The following is a 9,916-nucleotide window of genomic DNA, read 5'->3' on the forward strand; positions in this document are numbered from 1 at the left end:
ACATCTTTCCTTAAACGTGGCACCCAGAACTGGACACAATACTCCAGCTGAGACCTAATCAGCACAGAGTAGAGCAGAAGAATTACTTCTTGTGACTTGCTTACAAAACTCCTGCTAATACATCCCAGAATGATGTTCACTTTTTTTGCAACAATGTCACACTGTTGACTCAAATTTAGCTTGTGATCCACTATGACCCCCAGATCCCATTCCACAGTGCTCCTTCCTAAGCAGTCATTTCCCATTTTATGGGTGCAATTGATTGTTCCTTCCTAAATGGAGTACTTTGCATTTGTCCTTATTGAATTTCATCCTATTGACTTCAGACCATTTCTCCAGTTTGTCCAGATCATTTTGAATTTTAATCCTATCCTCCAAAGCACTTGCAACTCTTCCAAGCTTGGTATCATCCACAAACTTTATAAGTGTACTCTCTATGCCATTGTCTAAATCACTGATGAAGATATTGAACAGAACTGGACCCAGAACTGATCCTGCAGGACCCCACTCAATACGACCTTCCAGCTTGACTGTGAATCACTTGATAACTACTCTCTGGAACACTTTTCCAACCAGTTATGCACCCACCTTATAGTAGCTCTATCTAGGGTGTATTTCCTTAGTTTGTTTATGAGACGATCATGCAAGACAGTTTGAAAGCCTTACTAAAGTCAAGATATACCACATCCTCTGCTTCCCTACATCCACAAGGCTTGTTATTGTGTCAAAGAAAGCTATTAGGTTGGTTTGACACAATTTGTTCTTGACAAATCCATGGTTATTTGATCACCTTATTATCTTCTAGCTGTTTGCAAACTGATGATGAGCAGGCATGCACCTTCTAAATTATCCTGGTTCATACACAGAGGTGGGAGCACTTGTATTCTCAAAGCGTCTGTCTACACTGCAGCTAGACACCTGCATCTGGCCTCTGCCAGCTGACTCAGGCCCATGGGACTTGGGCTGTGGGGCTGTTTAACTGCAGTGTAAATTTCCAGGCTTGGGCTGGAGCATGGGCTCTAGAACCCTGCGAGGTGAGAGGGTCCCAGACTCTGGGCTGCAGCCCAAGCCCAGAAGTCTACACTGCAATTAAACAGCCCCACAGCCTGAGCCCGAGTCAGCCGGCATGGGCCAGCCATAGGTTTTTAATTGCAGCATAGATATTCCCAAAGAGAACCTAAATCATTCAGCAGCACTCTGCCTAGTAACAAGGCTTAGGCCTGGTCTACACTAAAAAAAATTAGGTTAACCCATCTATGGTGTAGACAGCGAGCTCTAGGTCGACTGAAGAACTCTTCCACTGTCCTAGCTACTGCCTCTGGGCGGTGGATTACCTATGCCTATGGGAGAACCCTTCTTGCAGTGTCTACACAAGAGTGGGCAAACTTTTTGGCCTGAGGATCACATCTGGGTATGGAAATTGTATAGGAGGTCATGAATGCTCATGAAATTGGGGGTTGGGGTGCGGAAGGGGCTCCGGGCTGAGGTAGTGGGTTGGCCTGTGGGAGGGGGTGAGGGAAGCCAGGAGGTTCTGCATGCTGCCCTGTCCACAGGTGCTGCCCCCGCAGCTCCCATTGGCACTTGGGGCAGGGACAGCATGTGGAGCCCCCTGGCTGCTCCTATGCATAGGAGCCAGAGTGGGGACATGCTGCTGCTTCTGGGAGCCATGGCACACGCAGAGCAGGGCAAGCCCCAGTCTGTGCTCCCCTGCGGGAGCTCGAGAACCGGATTAAAGCATCTGAAGGGCCAGATCTGGCCCACGGGCCATGGTTTGCCCACCCCTGGTCTACTCCGAAGTACTGTATCTGCACCACTGTAGCGTTTCAAGTGCAGACCAGTCTTCTGTGCTCTATATTTTTAAAAAAGCATTCTTCACAAGTTAGAGTTAGAACTGCAATACTTGTAAGAATAGGTGTGTTTTAAAAGCCAAAGTAACTGATTTTAACAAGTCTATGTTCGTTTTAAAATGAAGTCAATTAATCTTTAACAATGACTCTGACTAAAGGCTAGCTGATTACAGAATAGCATCTTCAGAATTACCAGTAACTGCACAACAAAACAGAGCAGCAGGGGGAGAATGGAAGATGGGGAGGGCTGGGGAATGCAGACAGACCTAATGAACTACCTCATTCCCCACCCAAGCGCATGAATAGATGTGCCTATATTAAAGAAATTTTCCAAAAACCATCCATCTCTGCCAGCGTCAGCAACATGCAGAGCCCTAGTGTGGCCAGGCTATTTGCATTTTAAGCAACATTTAATACAACCTTGCTCAAACCAGACATAACATGGTGTTTAAAACAGCAGCACTCATGGACTAGCTACATTAGGTCTCCTAAGATTGCTTACTGGTGAACTAGTACTAATAATGCTGAAAAACATTTTCACAGTCTTCCTACAAAGTCTTGTCTGCACTGAAGACCCAGGTGAATCAGCAGGACACAGTGGGCATGTCTACACTGCATCACAGGGTGTGACTGTAGCTCCTGTAGACACAGGTGATCTAGCTTTAACCTACCTAGCATGGGTACTGGAAGTGAAGTCACAGCAGGTTAGGCTTCAGTGCAGGCTGGACAAGCCCATCCAGAACTCTGGGTAATTACTCAGGTAGCTATCCCACGCTGAAGCCTGAGCTGCTGCAGCTTCACTGCTCCTGTACCAGAGCTAGATAAGTTAAAGTTAGCTCAGATATGCAATGTAGACATACCCAGTGATGGGCCCATAACTATGATCAGAACAAAAAACTAACCAAAGAAAACCAGATAGTAGCAAATAAGTCAGTATATTAAAATATTGTCTCCTTACTCCAGCTGTTCTCCACGCATATTTGGAGACATTCACACTTATTTGGCTGACAAAAAGAAGGTTTATTACAATTACTACATTAGTCCTGCCCAGTCAACACAGCATAATGGGCTGGACTGCTCTCTGGCCCACCAAGGCCTCCTGAATGACTGCAGAATCTCTGGCATTCTTGACTAACCACAAAAAACCCAGGTGACTTCCAGACCACAGGAAAAACTCAGGGAGCAAAAACATCTATTCACCTATAAACAGAGCTAATTTGCTCTGGAATCACTGAGAGCCGGATGGTGCCAGTAAGCAGGAAGCCAGCATGAAGGCTCACTCCGCCTCCCCCATTGCCCCCTGCCCCCACCGACTCACCCCCCCTCGCCTCATCCCAGTCCCAACTAGCTCCCCGCCCAAGTCACCTCCAGTCTCATCTCCATCCCGCCCACACCCCACGCATCGGCTCCACGTGCCCCATCCCCAGTCACTCACACCCACGAGGGGCCGCGCCTCCTGGTGGGGGGGGGGAGGGGAAGAAACCTATTACCTGAACCTCTTCCGCGCGCCCCCCAGCCGCGCGCATGTGTGACACAGGGGGAGGCGCTCTCCGCCACTCAGCGGGCACTCCGCCTGTCACGTGAGCAGAGCCTTCCGCCCTCGTGGGAAAACCCCTCTTACTGTCCGCGACGCCGGAACTCGCAGCAAAGGCGAGTGGCGGCGGCGGCGCGGAAGAATGACGTCACGAAGACGCTCCCGGGTGGGGACTTGCGGCTCATCGCTGCGTGGGTGGGGCAGAGACGGTGTCCCGGAGGCGCCGCTCCGGCCGGGGCCGGGGCCGGGGCTGACCAGGCCGGGCTCAGCTAAGCCGAGGGAGGTGCGCGCGCAGTGGCGAGTCTGGCCTAGGACGCAAACGGCTCCCTCTCCCAATTCCCTGCTTTGGGTGCACTGAGCATGCCCAGTGACCTTCGCGGTGGCCTCTGCCCTCCCTTCTGCTTACCATTTGCTGCCTCCTCTTTGGAGGGGTTTAAAAGGATTGGGGGGGGGGGCAAATCGCAGCGGGGGGGGGGGAGAGTGTCAGGATCTGAGCAGGGGGCAGAAATGTACTGGCCAGGGGGGATCAAGCTACCGTAGGTAGCGGCAGGAGAGGGGCTGAAGGAGTAAAATCGGGGGGCGGCGGTAGCCGGGGTTAAGCCCGGAGGGGGGGGGGGTGAGACGCTGCCTGACCCTGTGAGGGACAAACCCCCCATTTAGGGAGGGGGGACAGTGACCCCGTGGGATGAGCCACCGGCTGTGCTCGCAAATGGGGGGGGGCGGGGTGTGCAGAGGCTCTTTTCGTTCTCCTCACAGGACCCGGCCGCGGAGCCGAGGGCGGGTTCCTGGGGCCGGCTTCTGAAAGGCCCAGGCAGCCCAGTTCCCGCAGCTCCTCTCTGTCCTGTCCAAGTGCTGCAGGGCGACCTCACTGCTCCGGCCAGGAGCCGGAGTGCTGGGAAATAGCGAACACACACGCCCGCCCGCCCTCAAACTCTGCAGCTCGCATTCTGAATATGTAAAAGAGTCTTCTCTCGGTTTCTGCGTCTGCATGAAATCACTGCAGCTCCTTTCTCTTGGATGAGGTGCTGAGTTGCTAACTCCCTCCCAGAGCCCACGTGTCGGCACCCCTTCCTATACCCCAATCCCCTGCCCCAGGTCAGAGCCTGCACTCCTCACTCAAACTCCCCGTCGCTTGCAACCCTCCCGCACCCCAACTCCATCCCAGAGCCTGCACCCCAAAAAGGGCTGAATTAACCTTTTGTGGGCCCCCATGGGGACATAGTGCAGGGGGGCAGAGTCCTCAGAGCAAGGGGCTGGCTGGGAACAATGGGAGATGGGTCACGGCATGGCAGGGACAGCCCTGCTCCACCCAGCCCAGTACAAGGGCGCTGTTTACAAACCGGGAGCTGCCAGACACACACTGGCCAGCCTGGCCCTGCGCTGCCATCATGCTTCTTCCCCTTGGGGGCAGGCCCAGGCTGCACCATGCTACCCCCCCTGCCCAGCACCCCTCTGACTCCCTACACCCAGTGCCACACCACCCAGAGACCCCCACAAACCCCCATGTCCAGTGCCCTCTCACAGACCACTATGCCCAGCACAGCCCCCCCTACCCAGAACTCCCCCACAGCTCCTCTCACTGCCCAGTGCCCCCCTTGCTGAACACCCCCCACAGCCCTCCCACAACTGCAGAGCACCCTGCACCTCCCTGCCCAGAGCCCCCCCATCCGCTCACTGCACAGTGACCCCCACCGCCACAATTGCACAGTGTCCCCGCACAGACCCCCCACACTTCCCAGCACCCCGACACACAGATATCCCCCACTGCACAGCCCCCCAACACACACAGATCTCCCCACCCTCCACAGCCCAGCACCCCCCCAGACCCACTAGAGACCTACTCTCCCACACCCTGACCCCCGGCCACAATAGCCGGCCCTGATGGGAGGTGACTGTGTCTGCCAAGCTGAGTCGGCAGCGCAGCCAGAGCTGGTCCTGGGGCAGGATAACTCCAGCCCCTTGGGAGTGGTGCAATCAGCCAGGCTGGAGCAGGAGCAGAGCCTACCCAGCCCAGGCTCCCTCAGGACCCACATGCCTGGCAGGACCCACTCAGCTGAGCCCCACCGCACTGTCCGCTGAGACTGGCCCAGCCTCTGCACCAGTCCCAGGTGGCTCTTCCCCCGGGGAGCAGGTGGGGCCCCACAGGTCCCAGGCAGCAGAGACAGCTCAGAGCAGCACTGGAGCTGTGCTGGGGAGCGGTGCAGATCCCTGGGATGTGACTCCCAAGATCCCACCCAGCCCACCCACACCTATTGGCCCTGTGGCCAGCAGCCCTGCCGAGCCCGCATGGTGGCCCCCAGCTGCTGGGTGATGAGCCCCCTACAGGCGAGTGGAACCTGCTGGCTGAGAGCTGCTCACACAGCAAGGCCTGTGTGCTGGACTGCCCCAGGCGAGGGGCCAGACCTGGCTATGTGGATGGGTTAGAGGGGTCTGTAATAGGCCCTTTCTCAGGGTGGGCCTGGTGCTATGGCGCCATTGGCACCATTGTAAACCCAGTACTGACCCCAAGCGCCCTCCCACAGCAAAACTCCCTTGGACCTTTTCTGGACGCCACCAAAAAATATAAAATCCTGCTGCCGCGGTGCTACTTTACTGCTACAGGAGACTCGATGCAGTGAAATAATTTCCCTACATTCCATCAAACTCTGCGTCACACATTTTGAGTATTTAAAAGAGTCTCTTATCACTATTTGTCTACGTGAAGTCTCATAACAGTTCACAAATTTTAGGATTGCTTTTTGCTGCATTTATCTTGCCTGTGAATCCAGCCCTTACAATCCCATGTTCACACATCATTGCTTGTGTGTAGAAGCTGATTCACAAATATTCAGTAAGTGTATTATATGGTGTCATCTTACATCCTTCCCAAGGGCAAAAATCTTCTGCAACAATGAAGGCTTGGGCTCATGAGCAGCGGCTGCAGAACTTTTGAATGCGCAAGCCCACATTTCTGCATCTATGTGCAAAACTCACCAAAATAAAAGCTGCACTTACAATGGAGAAGAAAAAATAATTGCACTATGGGGAAAAAACCCAAACAAGTAACCCCAATAAATGAGCATACCCCAAGTAATGGGAAAATCTGGTAAAAGTACACAAATACTAAGGGTCTTCCTGGCTAACTGCATGAATAATCAAGAATCTTTACAATAACTGTATAGTCATTTCTTAAATGGTTTGCATGCCTGTAATCATGGTGATTTATTTATTGCTCCCCAATTCTCTATTGTTTATCTGTGTGGACCCTGTCTGGTTTTTTGATTTTCTTTGGCTGATGTATAAGTAATTGTGCTGGGTGTAAACCAATTAAGGTGGTGGGATTTAATTTGTTAGATAATCAAGTAACATTATGTTAGGATTGATTAGTTAAATTACAGTAAAATGATCGATTAAAGGCATAGCTGAGAATGAGGTGATACTGATATGTGTATGTTATAGGGGTTTCTTTATTTCAGATTCTTCAGAATTTCAGAAAACTATTTTCTCCCATGAAGTTTCACCAAGCAAAAAATTACCTCTACAACACACATAATGGCAAGTAAGTAGAATGTTTCCATGTGTTTCAATAGGAGAGAGGGGAGGGATAGCTTAGTGGTTTGAGCGTTGGCCTGCCAAACCAAGGCTTGTGAGTTCAATCCTTAAAGGGACCATTTAAGGATCAGTTAAAAAAAAAACCTGTCAGGGACAGTACTTGGCCCTGCTAGTGAAGGCAGGGGCCTGGACTCAATGACCTTTCAAGGTTCCTTCCAGTTCTATGAGATAGGTATATCTCCATATATTATATTAATTATTCATTTGTTTTCAGAACCCATTATCTTCAAGCAACTCTGCTTGTGTTTTCTTTTTTTATTGACATTTTTGTGCTGTTACATTTACTGTCCTGAGTCACTATGTCTATACATGATTAGAATCTTGTAGGTGATATCCTTATCTCTGATAACATTCAATCTGCATTGATCGAATACAGCTATAATTTGCAAGCCACAAATACTTCAAAATTATGCACGTCTGCATTTATTTATGTCTGTCTTGTGACTGGCTTATGAATGATGCATTGTTGATTTAGGTTTACCCTGCTTATAGGTCTGCAATGTACATCTCATATCTTCTAACTCAACTTTGAGTCTTATATGGATTGATATGCCATGTTTGCACTTAAGTAATTGTTTTCTCTTGTAAACACTTCTCAGGGAAATCTTTTGAGGAAAAATTGCAAATGTTTTGGCATACCTAAGGAGTAGCACATATCCTGAAGGAATGAATAAAGCAGGCAGACTGAACCTGTCTGACAGTCGATTTGCTGTCAACTTTTCTTTGGAAGGCAAGGAATACTTTTTTAAAGATAATACTGACACATTACACTGGAAAATTCAGCCTGTAAATGATGGTCCTGATGTCCCAACACGGGTATTATTTGGAGTGTTAACCTTTCCTTCAAAGGGACCGGAATTGGGATCTCTAGTTTTATTAAAATTTCCCAGAAAATCTGCTTTGTTATCTATGCCGGTGGTGCAACAAACGCAATGTGCAGTTATGTGAGAAATTAGTATAAATTTTCCAAAAAAACCCTATGACTTTGCTTCATTTCTTAAGTATGTTATCCAGTCTGCTGTAAGCACCAACAATAATCATTATATGTTCAATGAGCAATAATGTCTAACTATATGCTGAAATTCCTCCCTTGTACTCAAGGCATTATGAACCTTACTGTATATAGATGTCTTTGATAGGCATATGCCTTATAATTAATGAATGGCTTTGCAAATAACGGGTCATAGCTTAAGTGCAACACATTGCCCCCACCCCAGCCCTGGCAGAAGCCTCAGGGCAGCAGGGGAAGCCCGTATGCCCGACCCTGTCTCCATCAGAAATGCCTGGTGGGGCAGGAGAAGCCACAGCACCCCGCTCCTGGTCCCCGAAAGAACCGCAGCATCCAAACCCCCACTGCAGCCCTGGGACTGGAGGAGCTCTCACTCCCTGGTACAGCACTGGGGCTGTGACACAGGGACAGAGCTTTTCCAGTCCTGGGGCTGTGTGGAAGAGCGGGGTGGGTGGGAAATGAGCAAAGGAGTTGTGGGACAAGGAAATGGTGGGGAGCCTAGGTGGAACATAGCTGAGATCCTAGGGAAGAGGATGAAAGGGATAGGGCCATAGGTGGTGCAGCCAGCGGACAGGGTAGGTAAGGGCCCAACAATTGCTCTGGCCCAGGGTCCCGAGAACCCTTAATCATCCTCCGTGCTCCATCTTCTATGATCAACAGAGGGGACATTGTTCCATTCTGCAAAAGGAAGAAAGGTTGTCGTGCATACCATGAAAGAAGCCCTGCAACTCTTTGAAAGGTATCATGACAATCTATTGGGTGGACTTCTAGGAATATTCAAAACGAGGAATATGCTGACATCAAAATACTATTGGCCAGGAATGACAAAATACATTGCCAATTGGGTATGTAAAGTAATGAAACTAAATCCTGAAGAATGCTATTTACAATTGAAATAGAAGTTCAAAATGTATAAAAGAAATATAAATATATATTTGGTGTGCAAATGTGAACTCTGTTCCCTTGCAATACTATTTCCATAACGAAATGTTAATATCATCATATTGTTCCATCAAAAACAGGTTGCACAATGTCTGACTTGCCAGAAAGAAGGAAAGGAATTAAATCTGGATACCACCTTGAAAAGCATAAGGGGGAATTTTGGAATCAGACACATTATTGTTTGTCAGTATCCATTGTTATTTCTGCAATACAATGAAGCTTTGGTTTTGAAACGAGTCCAATGCATACAAGTGGCACAGCATAGTGTAGCAATTACCTCTAATGCACCTTTGCACTAGCTGGGGATATTTCTTCAGCTTTACTCTTGTATTGTTTTCCATAACCCATTCCTGTACTTCTTTTTGTTTGTTTTTTTCTTTCTTTCTTTTTTCTTTTGTATTTAAAAGTGGGCTTTACATTTTCTGCTTATGACATATGGGTTTATTGAGAACATTTAGTAAGAAACACGTGTAGTATGACTGTAACTGGTACCCTTGTATGTAGGTCACTCGGATCTGGGAATTGGTGGGAATGGATTTAATAGGACCATTACCAGTAACAAAGGATGGATATCAGTATATACTGACAGCCATAGATTATCTTTCAAGATGGGTGGAAGCCTTTCCACTTAGAAGTAAGTCAACATCTGAGGTGGCAAAGGGCATGTACAAAATTATGTTCGACGTGGATGCCCACAGCGGATACTGACAGATCTTGGTCCGGGATTCAATAATAAGGTAATGACTGTTTTTTTTTCTGGTTATTTATACTATGTAGTCAAACTCACTCTCAGATCATCCATTGATCTCAAACAATCACCACACTTTCTTTTTATAAACTGCTGTTGGTCACCATCAGTGTTGCTATAAAATTATTTTTCGGTGTCTTCATATCTAACAAAGAAACGCACAACTACTTGTTTCCAAAACAAATATTAAAAGATGGGCTATTCCTGTTGCTAATTACACATAAAAGTAGTGGCAAATACGCAAA

The 9,916-nt window shown here is 48.7% G+C and overlaps 1 protein-coding gene across 13 annotated transcripts in view; it reads right to left on the reverse strand.

The window, feature by feature from the left end:
- Positions 1–3,787, reverse strand: part of ATG5 (autophagy related 5) — a 116,660-nt gene extending 112,873 nt beyond the window's left edge. For 3 of the 13 annotated variants that reach the window (XM_038393704.2, XM_043510749.1, XM_043510748.1), the window contains exon 1: positions 3,338–3,477. The gene's annotated coding sequence lies outside the window, so the exon portion shown is untranslated. The other 10 variants (XM_038393698.2, XM_038393699.2, XM_038393701.2 and 7 more) reach the window with 10 other exon arrangements.
- Between the last annotated feature and the right edge of the window lie 6,129 nt (positions 3,788–9,916).

This window comes from Dermochelys coriacea, chromosome 3 (genome assembly GCF_009764565.3).
Source record: "Dermochelys coriacea isolate rDerCor1 chromosome 3, rDerCor1.pri.v4, whole genome shotgun sequence".
Lineage (NCBI taxonomy): Eukaryota > Metazoa > Chordata > Testudines > Dermochelyidae > Dermochelys > Dermochelys coriacea.